General features: G+C 40.0%; 1 protein-coding gene across 1 annotated transcript in view; it reads right to left on the bottom strand.

Moving 5' to 3' along the window:
* Positions 1 to 18314, bottom strand: part of mogat2 (monoacylglycerol O-acyltransferase 2) — an 86457-nt gene that overhangs the window by 65758 nt on the left and 2385 nt on the right. The window lies entirely within an intron of this gene.

Genomic DNA, 18314 nt, shown 5'->3' with positions numbered 1-18314 from the left:
ATGGAGGCTCAGGTTGTTAGTGCGAGACAATGCTCAATGTGCTTTTTTATTAAAAGATCAAATTAATATATAGCAGTATGTTTACAAGGTTTTTATATTTTTGTTTATGTTTATGTTATGAGATATAAGAAGATAATTATCAGAAGCCAATTTATGCAGTGACAGTCAAATAGTGAGCTTATACAGAGTAGTGGTCCAGAAGGTATTTATAGATTAAAGGATGGTTCTAGAGAATTTGAATAGCATGGTGGCACAGTGGTTAGCACTGCTGCTTCACAGAGTAGTGAGATGGCACTGAGAGAAACCTGAGTAGTTATAATACTATAATACTACTTCTGTTGCCATCATAATTTTTAATATTTTGAAGCATTTGGCACAGATTTTAATGTTATGCTTCTACTTTAAATTTAAACCTCTGGCAGTTGCATTTCAGCTGATTAAATTTGAAGAAAAACTGGAAAAAATTAGGTGTTCTAAAAATTTTGACCAATAATGTATATGTGTATGTTTTTAAATAAAAAAAACTCATATGTAGTGGATGTAGCAGTGATATTCAATGAGAAATATGTCACTGTGTACTTCAAATTGGCTTATATACAGTAGTTGCAGGTGCTATACTTAATTTACACACATATGATGTGCTGTATATGCATGCATAATGCCAAAGCATTCACATCTTTGATTAAATCTATAAATTTACTGAATAACAAGCTCGAGATTGAAATTTTGTTCTGTGATATTTTTATTTTAAAGAACTAAATCTCCAAGTTAATTTATTTTTAATGTGGTGTTGTTGTATGCCTGTAAAAATGTTTAAAAAAAAAAGACAAATACCTCTTAATTGTTCTCAATACATTCTTTAAAGTAACTGCCATGATAAAGGTGCATTATTCAGGTAGTAAACCTAAAGCACATCTGAGAAAACGAACGCCATGCTGAGCCATCAAAATAAGTCAGAGATAAAAAAAATTAAAGTGCATACACTAGAATAATTGGGGGGTGGACACTGTTGATTCAGTGATTAGGAGATGGAAGCCACATTAAACCAATGAAGAGAAACTGGACACATGCCTAACAGAAAAAAAATAATTTACTAATTTAAAATATTTTTTTAACTAACATAAAATACTCTAAAAATTCTAAAACTGGTAATAAATGCTGAACAAGGTTGGACGTTCAATCAGAGATGAAGTATGGAAGGACTTATGCTGTGATTAAACAAACACAGTTATGGTTGCTTGGTCTCCAGGCTTCTTCCAGCAATGCTTGTTGAAAAATGCAAACCACCAGTATTAAAACAAGCTAAGCAAATCTCCATTTTTTATTTGTTTAAGGGACATTCTATAATCTTATTAACTTGACTACCTCAAATAAGAACTGAATTCCCAAAGCATAAGCCCTGCCTGATGGAGACACAGTCACAGCGACTATGTGCAAATCCTTCAAAGAGAACAGAGCCCTGTATTTGAATTCAGGATGCTGGATCAGTGAAGCTCTAGCATACCTTACATGTATAAATTGTATGAGGGTTGCCCAAAAAAACTTCAACACTTTTTACATTTGAGTCATAGTTAATTGGAAAAACATTCAATAAGCACTTGGCTCCCAACATGGCCTCATGTAGGGATGTTTGTTTTAAACAACAGGCTGGTATTAAATTTCTGATGGAAGAGAAGAAATCAGTAATGATCAGTATCCCAGCCAGGTTAAAAAATGCACATGGGGACAATGCTGCAGATATAGTAAAAGAACTATTAGTGTCATGAATTCCTTGGGTTGCATGTTATGATATGTAAATACTACTCCCTTGCATTATACTTGCTTTGATTTTTTCTTAACTTTTTTGTTTGTTTGGTAAGCTTTTTGCTGTATTTTGAACATGGGTGCAGCCACATTATTTAGGGCTGTCCCGTCTGTTGCTAGCAGTGTTCCCTGCATGATGTGACATCATTGCCAATGGTATAAAACATGGTAGCGCAGTACAGTGAGCATCCTAGTATTGGGATATTTTTGGTTATTTTGATTAAGGGGCTTTTTGTATGGTTGCGGCAACAACTTTTGCCAACTTTTTGACAACTTTGATGTCTGATGCTCATCTAACATTTGGGTTGGATTTCTCTTTTTGAATTTCTGGTTACCTTTTTGATCATTCTTCTGCCTCTGGGCCTTCGCTTATTTTATCTTCTGATCTATTTGTACTTTGTTTTATTAGGAACAAACCTATTTTTTTATCTTAGGCATAATTAGTTGTTAGGCTTCACAAATTGCGTGTCAAACAGATCTCACTGACATGCCTCACTCTGGCCAGCTAACAACAGCATTAAGAAAGTGACTTGAACCATAAGGACTGATTCAGATCATTTACATTAGATAGAATGCCCAGTGAGGGCTGGGTGGTCTCGTGGCCTATAAACCCTTGCCAGCCATCAGATCTTACTTTATTCTTTGTTATATAGTATTGCATAATGTTATATTTATTTTTTATAAACTTTTCTTGTAAAGCACTTTGAGCTACACCATTTGTATGAAAATATGTTATATAACTAAATGTGGTTGTTGTTGTTACTCGATGCTGTTAAATTTAACGGAAGTTACATAGAAAAATGATAAATAGCAAATACATCTGTCCTGACTCTGCAAGACAACAGATAACTAATTTCTTGAGTTAAACCTGCAGATGTATGCAAAAAGCAAACAAACAAAAATAAAATAAAACAAGATGAGAGGCAAAAATCAAAGTCAAAATTCAGGCAAGAAGTTGAAAAACGTGCAAGACACTAAAATAAATCACAAAGAGAATACAATAAAAGTTTCAAAGGATTTATGCACAGATCGGATAAAGCTCAGTGAAAACGTTGACCTTTACAGGAGAGTGGTGGACAGCTTTGTGGAGTGGTGTGAGCTAAATTTTTTACAGATAAACATCACAAAGACAAAGGAACTGGTTGTGGACTTTAGAAAACAGGCTCCTTTTCCCACCCCTGTCACCATCAGAGGAACTGATGTTGAGGTGGTTGAGGACTACAGGTACCTGGGGGTACACAATGACTGTAAACTGGACTGGTCCAAGAACACCAACACGGTTTTCAAGAAAGGGCAGAGCCGACTTTACCTATTGAGGAGGCTCAGGTCTTTCAATGTCTGTAGGAAGATGCTGACTATGTTCTATAACTCTGTGGTAGAGAGTGTGGTGTTTTTTGCAGCTGTGTGTTGGGGCAGTGGGCTGAAGACAGCTGAGGTCAACAGGCTGAACAAACTGATTAAAAAGGCTGGTTCTGTTCTGGGTGTCAGACTGGAGAACCTGGCGGAGGTGTCTGAGAGGAGAATGCTGAAAAAGATTCTCGGTATCATGGACAACCCCTCTCACCCCATGCATGCCTCCTTGATGGGTCATCGGAGCATGCATAGCAAAAGACTCATTGCCTCCAAGTGTAGAACCGAACGCCACAGGAAATCTTTTCTACCTGTGGCAATAAGACTGTATAATTCTTCCTCATTCTGTAGGTGATCCTTCCCATCATCACATGCACCACTTGCACTAATAATCTGTAATTTATTATATCTGTTATAGTTTTTTGTTATAGTTGTTTGTTGCTTTGCATAAAATGAGTTATATAGTTATAATACAAACTATTAGTTATAGTTATAGTTATTTGATATTTTGTTTAGAGTTATGTTGTTATTCTGTTTATTTAGTTATTCTGTTTGCACTATTACTACTGATCTTCTTAACTCTTTATTACCTTATCTTTATTCCTCTTGTTGCACTGAGCATGTATATGACAAAAGAATTTCCCTCGGGATAAATAAAGTATCTATCTATCTATCTATCTATCTATCTATCTATCTATCTATCTATCTATCTATCTATCTATCTATCTATCTATGACCCCAGAGCCCACACCCCTAGAAAGGCTTTCATAATAGGAAAAGGCTATCTTCTTCTTCTTCTTCTTCTTCTGGCTGCTCCCGTTAGGGGTTGCCTGTTCTCATGATAAGGACTGAATTTTGAGGTCTTTTAGCCTTTTCCTGTATTTCCTGTAATACAGATTTTCAATACATGAAAATGCTATAAGACCACAAAATTCAGTCGTGATTATGACAAAATCTATCCTATTAGAATGTTTAAACAATTTTATTATAAATTGGTTGCAATAAAAAATGTCACATTTTCGGTCAACCCATATACATATAATTAAAAAAATAATTCTGTTTTTAAAGGGCATGGATGAAACATGAAGTTACAGGCTGTGTGAAATAAAGGTATGATTGAAGATAAGCAGAACAGAGAAACAGAGAAAGAGCAAGAGAATGGATGTGGAACTGTCCTTCATCTGGAATTTCAAAGCAAACTGGGGTGATGGGGCTGTAAATTGGAAAAAGAGACACTTATCAGTATGTTGTAACTAGGAAAAACAATGTATATTAAACAAAATTGTGGAAGTATTTGTTTTGATGCATTTTTTTCAGAATAAGAAAAGTTGAAGAAAGGAAGTATACTGAAGCCGCAGTCAGGCAGAGGACAACAGGAAACCATTAACCAGAGAATAAGAACAGTAAAAACTAAAATATACAGACAAGACAGTCATAAATATTAGAATGCACGCTTAAAGTTGCACACTGCTTTTTCTAAATAGCAGTTCTACTTGCATTACTATGAGGAAGGCTGAAAACGTTTGACTTTAGCATTGGCTACTATTCTTAAAAAAATATATTGTCAAGAATTTTGGACACCCTGGTGAATACAGTGGACAAACATAGCAATCTGCTAATATTGGATGTTGTCCATGACAACTGCAGCCCTTCTGTCTAATGCTGGGCATACACGTTATTCAGAAACCTTGATCAAGTCATATATGTGCTCAAACTGTATGAGCATGTTCAGTCTGACTGACATGTTTGCTGAGATGATACATGTGCAGTGCCCCGATGGACATTTTGCAATAAAGCTTTTCCAGTTCAAAAAAACAATATGATTACAGGCTTCCCAAAGTGTATCTTGCTGTGCTTTGCTCCAAAACTACAAAGAAAAGAAAAATGTGTAACTAGACACGGGGATGGTTGGAAAGACACAGACAATATGGTCTGTCAATTTCACAGAGAGATCTGGAGGTATAATCCCTGTAATTTATCATTGTATTTGTTTATTTTAGGTTCTACTAGTAAAGTTTCATACAACACTTTTGTCATTGGCTATTTAGTCGTATATGTGTTGTTATATGATAGTTAGCTTTTTGAAATCAAAAGAGGTGAAAATAACAACAGTGGTAATAGCAATACCCAATGTCAAGCCACCACAGCAAGCTGAAATTCAAAACCTATCAACCAATTTGATGGTGACATCAGGAAATCAACTTGTGAGACATCTCACCCTACTAGACAGAAAACTGAAGTTTATGACATGACAGAATTCCTTCCACTTGTACAACAGCACAATCGTAAGATAAAATTTGGCAATGCAACCCCTCTCATTCTGCATAGGAAGCAACGGTTGATTAAGCTAAAATGCAGGTCGACTCCCAAAATTGGACAGAAAGTCAGGTTTAAAATTATGCCAAAATTGAAAGCGTATACCCGGCTTAAATTCTTAAATCCACCTACTTGTGTTTTCTGCCACACAATTTTATTGAGGGTTATTACAACTCAGCAATAAAAAATTTGAGCCACAAATTAATCTTAAAATTGTCGACAGTCCAACAAATGGCCCTCTTAAAAACATGTTATTAGGGTACCACAGGCATGTAGCATGAGCAGGTTACTAAGGCACTAGACAGTAAGCCACAAAGATGAATTTCAATCCTCATTTTAAGGTGTGTGGCCTTTAGTGAGTTGCCTAACCTGCCTATGTTAATAATGTTCAAAAGATCTGAGAACAACTTTAAAATAGTGCTGAACCTATAACACATCCTGGAATCGTATTCATAATGGAATACTATATAAAATAAAGAACATGGGAAGAAAAAAGATTCACACAGGATCAACCAGCTGTGAAACTACACAGCCACCTCTCAGATATACATAATTAAAAAATGAAATACATAAGGAATACATATCAGTTTTAACTTTTTAGCACTGGTTTATATTTGTCAACTCCAGAATATAAAATCATTTAGGAATGTTCCACCACAACATTTGTAAATCACATCAAGTGAAGAGTTTTTTTGCCATACCGTATATATATTGTCAGAGATGCATGAATGCATGATTAGGAGGCAGCCAGAAGGACTGATGGAGCACAAAACCTCACCGGACGGGGATCTAAGACAGCGTACTAATGCTTCGCTCCTCTTTTCATCAGAAAAACCAAAGACCAAACAAAATCCTGGTACGTGAATTCTATACCAAAACCTGATCCCGTCATAGGAAGAACTGCATTACGACCGTCCCTCATTGATGACTTCACCTCCGGTCATCCTTTGATGACATCACCTCCATCACCCTCTGTTCAAGTCATCTCCTCCCTGCACCAATTTCCAGGTTCATTCACCATAAATTCAGCAGTCTTTCCGACATCGTTGTCGAATGTATATTGCAACTGTGACCCAACCCTTAATCTTTCTCTCTGATCTCTTTTCTTCACATAATATATATACCAGCCGTCCCCTGCGGCTCCTCCCGTGTAGTAGTGAAATAGGACAGTGAGGAGGGTCCTGCCTGGCTCCCAACTCCTGACGTCATCGCTTCCACCTTCCCTCGGCCCGCAGCCTCTATTTCAGATTAGCACGAATATATCGCTGCTGCAAGTGAACTATGGTATATGGCGCAATGACAGAAGTCACAAAATCAATTGGAATGATCAAGTAAATTATAGAAAAAAAAACCCGATCTCAATCTGTTAAGTAGTTCTCTCATTCGTTAGCTAAGTGGAGGTAAGGAATGCCCTGTGGCACGTGCATGAGTGAGGATGGCCCCACACCCCCTCCCCTCAGCCTGCTACATATCTCTCACATTCGCACAAATAAATCGGTACCGCAAGCAAACTATGATACATAGCGCAATGAGAGAAGTCGCAAAATCAACTGGAATGTTCAAGCAAATTATAGAAAAAAACCCGATCTAAATCCGCTAAGTAGTTCCATTGTGAAAAGCGGACAGACATACAGACAGATAGACGTTGGATTTTAAACATGGAGAGATATATATACATATGTATATACATATACATATACTCTCTCTTTATATACTGTGTATATATATATGTATATGTAGATAGATAGATAGATAGATAGATAGATAGATAGATAAAAGACCAGTCACAGAATTGCTTCTGCCCCCCACAACTCTATAACTGAACTAAAGGAGTTGCAGAAATGGGTGGAGAAAATAAGGGAGAAGTTGTCTATGCTCTCTGTTCCAGTATTTTTCCTTTCAACTACAGCCAATTCAAATTTATAAGAGCACAGGAAGAGCAAAGGAACTCCACACAGCACAGAAAGCATCCCAGATATGAAGCAAGGCTTCTACCTGCCTGTTAAAAAAAACAGAATGAAAAAAATAAGGCTTTATAACTTGACTAAGTGGGCTCCAGAAGTGGATGAATAGAAAAATGGGATAACTTGTCAATCTTGATAAATTGCCAAAGTTTCCTTGCCTGTGTCAGCGTTTTTCACCTAAACCCAATTCAAAGTTCACTTTCATATTATATTGTGCCATTTAAATATGACACCAGGCTAGTAGGATAAGCAGGTAAAAAGCCAAGAAGATATGGCACAGCAAAACATTTAAAATGCCACTGCCACAGTGGCCTGTTCCCAAGGTGTACAAGAAGTTCTGGTGGGGCTGATTTCAATTGTAGAGTGGATTGTAAGTGGATTATATCTACAGTGCATATGGGACAGAATGCAGCCAGGGTACCTAGCTGGCGATGACTGGGTTCAGTGACTGGAGTATCAGCAGATGCAATATGTTGTGGACTGAAATGGCATATGGATTCATGTTGCCCTTGAGAAATTCTGTATAAACACATGGTGATAATCACAGCCTGTACTACATACTGTACTACACTACATCTTAGAAAGTGGAGACTGGTGTCAGAAGTTAGTTATTATACTGCTAGCCTCACCAGAGACAACAAACTGAACTTTAGTAGTACACTGGCATCAGGATCAGATGAATGTGGCATTCAGAGACTTGCTCAAGGGCCCTGCAGAGTAGGATCCGTTCTGACAGTAACAGGATTTGAACTAGCAACCTTCCAGATACCAGCGCAGATCCTTAGCCACATATATAGTGCCAGAGTTAATAGTTTGGGAAAGTGTGAAGCTTAAAATAAAAAGAAGTTTGTATATGTTTGTAACAGGACAAACTATAAATGCTTGAGATATCTTTTAGTGAACATGTTACTGCAATTAACTACACGGTAATGATCAGAATGCTCTCACTGACAAGCAACCAAACCATTGACAAGTTACCAGTTGTCTTGATTTCATCTCATGTAACATTTTGGCTGTTTAAAAGTACTTTTCCAAAAAGATTTTCTACTCCGGGCTATGCATAAAAATAAAGGCTTTGAGAGTACTAATTGACACAGTGTTAAATATGACAGAGAGTGCAGGAGACCACATATTGGAGACATGAGAGGCACCATACTGGATATGTGAGAGAAACAGTTTTGAAGGCGCATTAAAACAGCATGCTGTCAGGGAACGCAAGTAACAGTATATGATAAGCTTGCCACCTATGAAATGAAAATGAGCCCCGACAGATACAAGATACAAGACTGTGCAATGGAGTGCATTTTATAAGAACATTTTAGCTGAATTACAGTTTTTCCCCATTTTATAAGCGCAAAAAATGGAACTATGCACACAATTCTGAAATCATGAAGCTCATGTATTAACATAGTGACTCCAAACTGCTACACTTTAAATACAATTCCATTGGTCTCACTGAGATATTATTCTAAATCATTTAGCAAACTTTGTTCACCTAGAAACACTGGCCTTTAAAATGCAACGCCTAGATTATCAATTAGTCTCACTCATGTTGTGCCTGTGCAAACTCAATTGGAAGAACAATTGAATCAAACTGTATGTCAGAGAATAAAGGAGGCCTCAAGTGACTTACATATAAAGACAGGTGTTAGGCAAGAACACAGAGAAAGAGGAACAGTGAGAGTGAAAGCAGGCTCAGCAGACAGCAGAGTCCATCGAGGATGAGGAGGAGGAAGAGGAAGGCAAAGGTGAGTCAGTATTTCCCAAGAAACTATGATGGAACATGTAATCAATCATTCCATGACTGAAGCTGGGCGGCGAGTCCAGCTGAATTTGAGCCATTTTACATTTGCCTCAGTAATCCAGGCCTTTAGAGAAGAGAATCGGTAAGTGAACACTTGAGAAGTTTTACACTACTCTCTACAGTAAGTAAAGTATACTATAACTTTATGGTTTCTATGAATATCTACAGTACTCACAGAAATGTACCCTATAGTGCAATGTTTTGTCTTACATTCACATAGCTATAGTGTAAAATGAGTATCCTATAATGTGTGTTCTAATGAACAGCTACGATTCTTACCAGGCTGAGATGCCTCCATAATGGAAAGACTGGGGGAAGGAACTTGCATGGGGTAATACCTCCCCTGGAACGACAGAAGGCAGCCCCCTTTCGCGTGGTATAGTACTACTGGTTTGGAGCATGGAAGCACAACCCTGCTGGGTTGCAGAAAGGCTGAGTCCTCCTCGGCAGGGATGCTGCCACACCCAGAAGTGCTGCCAAAAGAAGATCATTGGACATCTGAAGTGCTTCCGGGTGTCCTATAAAAGGAGCCAACCACCACTACTCGAGGAGCCAGAGTCGGGAAGACGTACAGGAAGCTTGCCGGGAGAGTAGTGGAGGCGGAGAAGAAGAAGCAGGAAATGCTTTTTGCTTGGACTGTGTTTAGGTGCTTGGTGTACTGTGCTGTGGGAAGCAGAGAAAAGCGATTCCCAATTCAAAGCGATTCTCCATTCAAAGACAAGTAAGGGATTACCATAATCAAAAAATAATGCCATTACCCTGAGAAAGTCCTAGAAGACAATATCCAGTTCACAAACATTGACCATGTCAGCCTGTCCACAGTTAACAGTTTCTTCAATCAACACCTGCTGAGGATGAAACGGATGTATTGTGTTCCGTCAGAGCACAACTCTGACCGAATGAAGGTGCAACGTTACCAATATGTGCATGTGAGTACAGCATCCTCTCAGTACTCTATAAAGACATGTGACTATGTACCTCAGTGTTCGTGCATGTAGGCTTTTTGCCTGATATGTTCATTTTGCCTTTTTCAGAGAGTGCTTGACCTTGATGCCAGTGCTGATCCTTATGAATATATCTTCATTGATGAGGCAGGGTTCAACCTGGAGAAGACCAGGAAAATCATTTGCAGCCGTGCCATTGTCAATATCCCTGGGCAGCATGGCAGAAATGTCACCATGTGTTCTGCAATTGGTCAGCGTGAGGTCATACATCACCATGCACAACATGGTCCCTACAACACTCCCCATTTCCTAACATTTATTGACATAGTCAAAAATATCCTTCTCCTCCCACAGGAAAAGGAACCAGAGCAGCACACTTTCATTGTCATTTGGGATAATGTAAGTTTCCACTGGGCCACTCTGGTCCATGATTGGTTCACCAACAACTCACATTTTGCAATCCTGTACCTTCCACTATATTCCCCATTTCTAAATCCAACAGAGGAATTGTTTTCAGCGGGCGGTGGACACAGACCTCACAAGTGTGTGGCACTACTCTAGCAAATGGAGGAAGCATGTGACAACATCTACACAGAGAAATGCCAAAGATGGAGCCACTATGCAAGATGATTTTTCCAGCACTGCTTGGCATGGGAGAACATTGCAGCCGATGTGGATAAAGTCCTCTGGCCGGACCACTATATATACATAAACATCAAGTTCAGTAAGCTAAGATGCAGTATAAAGGTATTTGTATTTGTTCACCAATAAAAAGAAATATAGGAAGCTATTATAGCACCTTTTGCGAAGATCACTGGAAGTTCATTCTTCCATCATTTTTTAATAGTAACTCTCAGTTCAAGGTCATGAGATGCCATTATCATGATAAACACCATCATAGCAATGTTTACATGGCATATTCCATCTTGTTATGTAGCGTCTGCCTCTATGACTGTATGAATTTGACTTTAGTGCCCAATGTAGTGTTGTTTTAAACACCAACATTTGAATGCACCATAAGTGTCATATTTGTATAACGAGAAATGAGAAACCACATTTGACACTTAGCACTAAAAAGAATGTGGCTCACAACTGAGAAGAGTTCGGGTAGATTATAGAAGAAAATGAGTTAGGATTGTTAGCACCCTAAAGTGCAAAGTCACTTTAGGGCGTCTTAGTGACATAAGTATCTTGTCAAAAAAGTGCAAATTAATTGCTGAACTCAAGAATAGAAATTTAGTTAAAACGAATAAATTCCAACAAATTAACTTAACATTATGTACAAAAACACATATACATGTTCAAAAAAGAAAACATTTTATGTCCAATAGTCAGGATTAATATCAGGTCTCATTGTGTAAGTGCCAATGAGGAAGGACAGGCATTCAGTTCGGAATGGAGGATGATTTCTTGACCAGCCTGGAGGCCATAATGGAGGGACGGAATGAGTGGAGACTTAACCGAGCTGGAAAGTCTGACAGTCTTCATCCCAACTGGGCTAGAAGAATAATGGATAGATTGGGAGAACATGGATGCTAGGAGCAGTTCCTTCCCCCACATGGCAGATGGCAGTGTTCATCTGAGCTGAACCCGCTTTGGACAGCCGCAGGGAGGCATGAGAATAGAAGTCTGGAAGCGCCGCCATGCTGAGGTCCTTGGGTGCCGCCATTGAAAAACCAAAAAAGAGATGTAGCCAATTATATCATATGTCGCCTTGGATAAAGGTGTCAGCTAAATAAATAGAAGTAAAAGTAAAGAACAGTGTTGGGTGACATTATGTTTGTGACTAGAGCCTTAGTGGTTTCTCCTTGTGGTTACAACTGTGAAAACATAAGAGGTGTTGCTTTAAAATGCTTATTTTTTACAATTTAGGCCTAATAACATGCTTTTATAGAGCAAATGAAAGACAAACACTCTCTGTTTAATGAATCAGTTTAGGTTAGTTTTATTTCTACATGACTGCAATACATGTTTCTTGTGTTACTTATTCACATTTTGATAAATGTGTGCCCCAGTCTAGGACTTTAAAGCTGTAGTCATATTTAATAGCTCTGAAATAAACCCCATAGTTGTAAAATGGGTAAATAAGGGTTATGTCTGAGGGACCTGATATTGATTGTATTGTGCGCATCTGAATTCAGTGAAGGACAAGTACTTCCAGTTAATGAAAAGACATCAGGTGATGGACAGAGCTGAACTGCATCCCAGGACTATTGACTAAACGATTATAGTAGTGTAATGATATCAAATGGCCACTTAGAAAACACAAACCTGAAATTATAAGAATAAGTCATTCTGTCAGTAGCAAAATGGGGGAGAGAAAGTGCCCTCTGTCTGCAGCTCAAATCATCGAAAGCTCAATCATTCATCATATTTTTACAGCAGCTCTCAGTTCAGGGTCATGAGAGACCATTATCTATTCTCATAGCATCAGGAGTTACCTCTATAGGGGATGCTAGGTCACTTCATATCAGTACACACTTCATTTTAAATCAGACTTCTAACAAATATTAGGAAAAAATAAGATCATCAAAAAATTTCTTATTTGCATTATCATTTGGAAAAATTATAAGCGGAATACAGCTTTTACAATTTCAGTTCAGTGTATGAGAAATTTACATTGCACTTGTCCTTGAAAATAACATTGACATTTATATCAGAGTAAGGCCATGTACCACTAAAATATCTGCTGCTGTTATTATGTTATAATGACACTGAATAAAAAGCCTAGCAGTGATATTAAATGAATTTTAGAAAATGAAAGAAATTAGGTGGGTGGCAACAATATGTACATTTTCGGTAGTAAGAATTGATCTACAGTTTGTCTTGTCAGTCAGTCAAACTTGATTGCCACTGAGGCCAATTAAATGGCTACATTCTGAAACTCATTTTGTCCTTTTCAGGCTTTTGGTGGGCTATATCCTATCCCAGAAGAACTGGGCAAAAAGCAAGAAACCGCCCTGAGCAAGAAGGTAGTCCACTGCAGGGCACACACTCACTACTTGGACCCATAATCAAAAAGGAATAATTTAGAACCATCAATTCACTTAACACACATGTCATTTTGGATGTGTGAAGAAAACCAGAGAACCAAGAGAGTACACAGACAGACATGAGGAGAACAGACACTCACAGAAAAAAAACAAAGTGTGGAATTCAAAGCCTAAGATATTGGCTTCATGATTCAAATAGTCACAAATGGATGGGCATCCCGGCTGAGATGGACTCCATTTATTTTCCTGACTGGGAGGCTGATATAATGGATGTTAGGGGAGACAGACAGGGTGTGGAATGTCAGCATGGTGGGAGAATAAGATACAATGGAGTCCTGGCTTGTGGGTACAAAAGTTTCTTATCCTGTTGGGAGACCAGTATTATGGTTGGACTGTATAATGGGTGGAGCATGCTGACTATTATAGTTGCCTTTCCCTTTCTCAGCTGGGAGGCCAGAAGAAATGAGTGTCAGACTGCCTTCCATCTATGTATAGGTGCTGGTCATAAAATTAGAATATCATGACAAAGTTGATTTATTTCAGTAATTCCATTCAAAAAGTGAAACTTGTATATTAGATTCATTCATTACACACAGACTGATGTATTTAAAATATTTATTTCTTTTAATTTTGATGATTATAACTGACAACTAACGAAAGTCCCAAATTCAGTATATCGGAAAATTAGAATATCAATTAAGACCAATGCAAAAAAAGGATTTTTAGAAAGGTTGGCCAACTGAAAGGTATGAACATGAAAAGTATGAGCATGTACAGCACTCAATATTTAGTTGGGGCTCCTTTGGCCTGGATTACTGCAGCAATGCGGCATGGCATGGAGTCGATCAGTCTGTGGCACTGCTCAGGTGTTATGAGAGCCCATGTTGCTCTGATAGTGGCCTTCAGCTCTTCTGAATTGTTGGGTCTGACCTATTGCATCTTCCTCTTCACATTACCCCATAGATTTTCTATGAGGTTAATGTCAGGCGAGTTTGCTGGCCAATCAAGAACAGGGATACCATGGTCCTTAAACCAGGTACTGGTAGCTTTGGCACTGTGTGCAGGTGCCAGGTCCTGTTGGAAAATGAAATCTGCATCCCCATAAAGTTCGTCAGCAGCAGGAAGCATGAAGTGCTCTAAAACTTCCTGGTAGACGGCTGCGTTGACCTTGGACCTCAGAAAACACAATGGACCAACACCAGCAGATGACATGGCACCCCAAACCATCACTGACTGTGGAAACTTTACACTGGACCTCAAGCAACGTGGATTCTGTGCCTCTCCTCTCTTCCTCCAGACTCTGGGACCTTGATTTCCAAAGGAAATGCAAAATTTACTTTCATCAGAGAACATAACTCAGCAGCAGTCCAGTCCTTTTTGTCTTTAGCCCAGGCGAGACGCTTCTGACGCTGTCTCTTGTTCAAGAGTGGCTTGACACAAGGAATGCGACAGCTGAAACCCATGTCTTGCATATGTCTGTGCGTGGTGGTTCTTGAAGCACTGACTCCAGCTGCAGTCCATTCTTTGTGAATCTCCCCCACAGTTTTGAATGGGTTTTGTTTCACAATCCTCTCCAGGGTGCGGTTATCCCTATTGCTTGTACACTTTTTTCTACCCCATCTTGTCCTTACCTTCACCTCTCTATTAATGTGCTTGGACACAGAGCTCTGTGAACAGCCAGCCTCTTTAGCAATCACCTTTTGTGTCTTGCCCTCCTTGTGCAAGGTGTCAATGGTCGTCTTTTACACAACTGTCAATTCAGCAGTCTTCCCCATGATTGTGTAGCCTACAGAACTAGAATGAGAGATCATTTAAAGGCTTTTGCAATTGTTTTGAGTTAATGAGCTGATTAGAGTACGGCACCAGGTGTCTTCAATAATGAACCTTTTCACAATATTCTAATTTTCCGAGATACTGAATTTGGGACTTTCATTTGTTGTCAGTTATAATCATCAAAATTAAAAGAAATAAACATGTGAAATACAGTCTGTGTGTAATGAATGAATCTAATATACAAGTTTCACTTTTTGAATGGAATTACTGAAATAAATCATGATATTCTAATTTTATGACCAGCACCTGTATTACTCCTCAGTACTCTGGATGGCAGCATAACTGTTGGTGTTCCTTATTTGGACACCAGCAGGGCAACATAGGAGTTGTGGTTCCATAGGTCTGCTCTGTTCTATGTGTGCCTCCAGGGGGAGCTGTCAAAAGAAGGATCTCATGTCCCAACATAGCTCCACCTGAATCAAAAGTGCTTCTTGGAGCTTATGGTTTTGTCATGGAAGTAGTCATGGGTCATGTTTAAAAAGGAGACCTCTACATCGTTGAGGGAGTTGGGAGAGGAGGAGGACATAGCTTGACTTGAGGAAGTGGAGGAAGAAAAAGATTGTATTGTTTATTGTCAGAGAAATAAGTCTGAATAAGGAATGCTGTAAAAATAAATAAAATAAATGTCATTGTGTGGTTGTAACTGGGATTTGGTGGGTCTGCCCCTAATTGCCAGTATATATATATGTACTATATATATATGGAACTCATTGAATGTCATCAGGCCTCCAGCCAGAACAAGCGGCCAGAGGAATGACACTGATTCACCCAGCTTGATCGCAGAGAGCTAAGACGCGAACCAGGGAGACCAAAACGGCTCCATGGAGAAGGGAGCAGTCATCCCTGCCTCTTCAGTGCTACCGCTGTGGCAAGCAAGAACAAATGGTGGCCAACTGTCCCTGCGAGGAAGATCCAATGAACTATGGATGGGCTTGGGGAGAAAGGTACTGCTTTGAGGTCATGCCTAACCCTCTCATGGTTCTCTTTTAAGGCACAGCTCAACTAAATGGACACACTGCCTACATCCTCGATTCTCAATCCTCATTGTTGCAGGCCAGTATATCCTGTCTGAACAATATGACAGTAAGAGGGGCTGTCTAACCTGCATCCACAGCAAGTCAAGGAAGTACCCTACCTCTGTCTGCTGTCTGGTAGTTCAGGGGCAACTCTGATGATGGTGTGTGGTGGTGTTCCCAAGGAAGATAATGGCCCCACAGAAATTTGGGCAAGGGACCACCATGCCTGCCTGGGGCAACGAGCCTGGCTATAAGACCCATCGTCCAGAGGAGAGGCCCAGGAGCAGGTAAATATGATCTGGCAGATCTTGGACTGGACAATAATGATACAGCAACTCCAGTGATGCCTGACTCAAACCGTGACCCTGCAAGGTCTATGGACACTGCCCCGACCCACTGGCCTCACTGCAGCTTTAGTTTCACTCCCTACCCACGTCCATCAAGCATTAGCAGTGGAATGACAGCTCCCTGTAGTATCCAAGGAATGTTGTTGCTGCAGTGGATGGGCATCCCACCAATGGGTTCTTGACACCCTCACATCACTTTGTACTAGATAATGATCAGGTGTACCAGGTGGTGGAAACTAGGAGCTCGCTCCTGGTCCAACTGATATATCACCTGGAGATTTGTGACCTGGCTCACACCCCTCTTCTGTCTTCTGGATCCTTCTATTCCCATTTACTTTATATAATGAAGGACAGCACAAGGTGTGGAAGGGTGGTGAAGTGCACTGCATGGTAAGCCAAGGTGTCATTTGTGAGTAGGGCCAGACCATTGCCACACACCAGAGGGAACATTGGAGGCTGTTGGAGAAAGTCATGAAGTAAGTTTTTAGTTCTCCAAGCCTGTCTGAAGCAGTAGTAGGTTGCTGCTGTACTCTGGCCACAATTGTGGGTTCTGGCCTTTTAAAGGGACAGCTGTATTTGTCCCAATGGCATTGCTTTATGTACTTTCTGACAGGCTGCCACATGCCCCAGATATCTTCCAGGGCCTCTCTTTGAAAGGAGCTACAGTTCCTCAGTAAAGAGTGGTTAGAGCTGGGAATGAAGAGCAGAAAACTGCTCACTTGGAAAGGAGAAGGAAGATTGATCAGAGGAACTAGAGTGAAGTAAAAAGGTAGGTATGTGATTTTGTGTTGAGTTAGGCCCAGGACAGGAATAGTTTTGTTGCTTGTGTCTGTTTTTGTGTGTTTCTACGTTGCACAACATATACTGCTCAAAAAATTAATGGAACACTTTTTAATGAGAGTATAGCATCAAGTCAATGAAACTTCTGGGATATTGATCTGGTCAGTAGCAGAGGGGGTTGTTAATCAGTTTCAACTGCTTTGGTGTTAATGAAATTAACAACAGGTGCACTAGAGGGGCAACAATGAGATGACCCCCAAACAGGAATGGTTTAACAGGTGGAGGCCACTGACATTTTCCCCCTCCTCATCTTTTCTGACTGTTTTTTCACTAGTTTTGCATTTGGCTATGGCCAGTGTAACTACTGGTATCATAGGAGGCAATACCTGGACTCTACAGAGGTTGCACAGGTAGTCCAACTTCTCCAGGGTGGCACACCAATATGTACCATTCGGAGAAGGTTTTCTGAGACTGTGCTGGGAGACCCAAGGACATGGAGGAGATTCCAGGAGACAGGCAGTTACTCTAGGAGAGCTGGACAGGGCTGTAGAAGGTCCTTAACCTATCAGAAGGACTGGTATCTGCTCCTTTGGGCCAGGAGGAACAGGATGAGCACTGCTAGAGCCCTACAAAAGGCCACTGGTGTGAATGTCTCTGACCAAACAATCAGAAACAGACTTCATGAGGGTGGACTGAGGGCCCAACGTCCAATAGTGGGTCCTGTGCTCACTGCCTGGCACCGTGAAGCACGATTGGCATTTGCCCTAGAATAGAATTTTGCAGAACTGGCATCTCATTCACTGGCACCCTGTGCTTTTCACAGATGAGAGCAGGTTCACCCTGAGTACATGTAACAGACGTGAAAGGGTCTGGAGAAGCCATGGAGAACGTTATGCTGCTTGTAACATTATTCAGCATGACCAGTTTGGTGGTGGGTCAGTGATAGTCTGGGGAGTGTTATGCATGTCATCCTCTAAGGGCCGGGGAAAGGTACACAATAGCCTGCTGAGATGAGAGGGGGGCTACTGCTGACCTTGCCCTGTTCTTCTTCCCTCACAGCTCCAAGAAGCTGCCCAGCCAGGGCACATAATCCAGCCCCTTCCAGAAATACTGCTATAAAGGAAGTGCCGGCAAAGAGTCACAGCGGAGCACATGACTCTCGAA

Source organism: Polypterus senegalus, chromosome 2 (assembly GCF_016835505.1).
Source record: "Polypterus senegalus isolate Bchr_013 chromosome 2, ASM1683550v1, whole genome shotgun sequence".
Taxonomy (NCBI): Eukaryota; Metazoa; Chordata; class Cladistia; order Polypteriformes; family Polypteridae; genus Polypterus; species Polypterus senegalus.
The sequence above is the reverse complement of the archived record's forward strand: the minus strand, read 5'-3'. Positions and strand labels throughout refer to the sequence as shown.